This window comes from Microtus oregoni, unplaced genomic scaffold (genome assembly GCF_018167655.1).
Source record: "Microtus oregoni isolate MIOR12 unplaced genomic scaffold, Mior012 000227F_ref0000016, whole genome shotgun sequence".
Classification (NCBI taxonomy): Eukaryota; Metazoa; Chordata; class Mammalia; order Rodentia; family Cricetidae; genus Microtus; species Microtus oregoni.
The window spans coordinates 36,176-38,522 of record NW_024544894.1 but is presented as its reverse complement, the minus strand read 5'-3'; positions in this window follow the sequence as shown (position 1 = coordinate 38,522).

Genomic DNA, 2,347 nt, shown 5'->3' with positions numbered 1-2,347 from the left:
GCCTTGATACAGGAAAAGGGGCTTCGTCCTGTCTCAAGTTGATATCCTAGACCTTGTTGACTTACCAAGGAAGGAAGGCCTTACCCCCTCTGAGGAGTAGATGGGGTTTGGGAAGAAAGGAGGTGAGGATGGGTGAAAGGGAGGGAGGGGGAACTGAGGTTGGTGTGTAAAATTAAAAGTAAATTTTTAAACAAAAAATATGAAAAATGTTAGTTATGTGTACATGTATGTCTCTCTGTGTGGTTATGTGTGCATGTGTGTGAATGCCCAGAAGCTGAGAATCTCTCTGGAGTTGTGAGCCACCTATGTAGGTTCTGGGAACTAACTTCAGTTCTTCTGGAAGAAAAGCATGTTCTCTTAACTGTTAGCTCACACTACAATTTTTGTTTGTTTTCTTGCTTGTTTGTTTTGTTTTTTTGAGACAGGGTTTCTATGTAGCTTTGGAGCCTGTCCTGGAACTCATTCTCTAGACCAGGCTGGCCTCAAACTCACAGAGATCCTCCTGCCTCTGCCTCGTGAGTGCTGGAATTAAAGATGTGCGCCACCACAGCCCAGCTTACTACAGTGTTTTAAGTCATTCACCAGTTGAATAGATTGGTGGTCAGTTTTGATTTTATTGCTTTGAATGAAGCAGCAACTAATATTCTTGTACATGTTTTTGTGTGAAAATTAACATTAACCTCAATGTATATTCCCCAGAAGTAGAATTTCTAGGGCAATTGAATGAGCATGTACTTTATAAGAAAGTGACAAAGCAAGGAATTGTTTTCCAAAGTTGCTGGACCATTTTGTACTCTCTCTCTCTCTCTCTCTCTCTCTCCCTCCCTCCCTCCCTCTCTCTCTCTCTCTCTCTCTCTCTCTCTTTCTCTCTCTCTCTGTCTCCTTGAGTCAGCCACTAGAATAGGCATCTCCCTGTGATTTCTATTTGCATTTCTCTGCTGACTGTGGATGCTTAATATCTTTTACTATATTCATTTTTCATTTTTTTACTTTCTTTGATAAAATATCTGTTTAAATATTTGTTCATTTATTAAAGATTTGTTCTTTCATTATTTTTAAATGGTTATTTTTGTTTTATGTGCATTAATGTCTGCATATATGTCTGTGAAGGGTGTTGCCTTACCTGGAAATGTGGCTATTGACAGTTGTGAGCTGCCATGTGGGTGCTAGAAATTGACTCAAGTCCTCTGGAAGATCAGCCTTGTCTCTTAACCACTGAGCCATCACTCCAGTCCCTCTTTTATTATTTTTAATTATGTGTATATGTATGGTCTTTGTGTGCATTTGTGCAAGTGAGTGCAGGGGCCCAAACAGTCGAATCCCTCTAAGCTGGAGCTACAGGTATTTGTGAGCCACCCAACAAGGGTACTGGGAATCAGACTCTGCATGAGCAGAGACTCTCACTCTCTGAGCCGACTCTCCACTGCTCAGGTCTTAATGGTTGTACTGTGAGATTTCTTTATGAATTTTGAATATGATTTCTTTATCAGATCCTTTTGGCAGATGTTTTTCCCATTCTGTGAGTTCCCTCATTATTCTCTTAACTACATCTTTGAAAGAGCATAGTTTAAATTGTAATGAGCTTCAGTCTACAAAAGGTTTGCAGTTGTAGCCTGTAGCTTCAGCTTTGTGATCCTTGCAAGTTAAATTATTTTGTTGTTGTTTTATTTTTTGCTTCTTGAGACAAGGTCTCACCGTGTAGCTCTAGTTGTCCTGAAATTGCTCTGTAGATCAGGCTGGCCTAAAACTCACAGAGATCCCCCTACCTCTGCCTCAGGAGTGCTGGGATTAAAGGTGTACACCATCATGCCTGGCTCAAGTTAAATTTGTGTATGGTACATTGGTTAAGCCTTGCTTTATTTTTTAGCATGTGACTATTTAATTGTTCCAGAAATTCCACTCATTTCCCAGTCCTTCCATGTCTACCCTTGTAGCCTCCCTCCAACAGAAGAAATGTTCTTTAAAAAGTAAAAATAATTCAAAATTTTCCAGGTCACCATCACATATTCATTTTTTAGAATGGCTTACGGAGCTGTTGCATGTCATCGTATACCCCTTTGCTCAAACAGCTTTCTGTGCAAAAGCTCAGCGTGATGAGTTGCTGGTCTGATACAAGGCTCCATCATCAACACTGGACTCTCATTAAAATGTCTCTCAAGTATCCTGCTGTTGCCACACGTCAGGGAGATCCTGCAGCTGTGGTTCGGCGGGACTGGTCCTTCCTTTCCTGTGCTCCAGCAGATAGTAGATGGGGTGGATGCTGGGGTGGGCCAACTCAGAGTCCTGGATGTGGGCTTGGGCCTCTACCAGAACTGACCCACTGAGGTGAGGGGTGGGGTCATCTCTC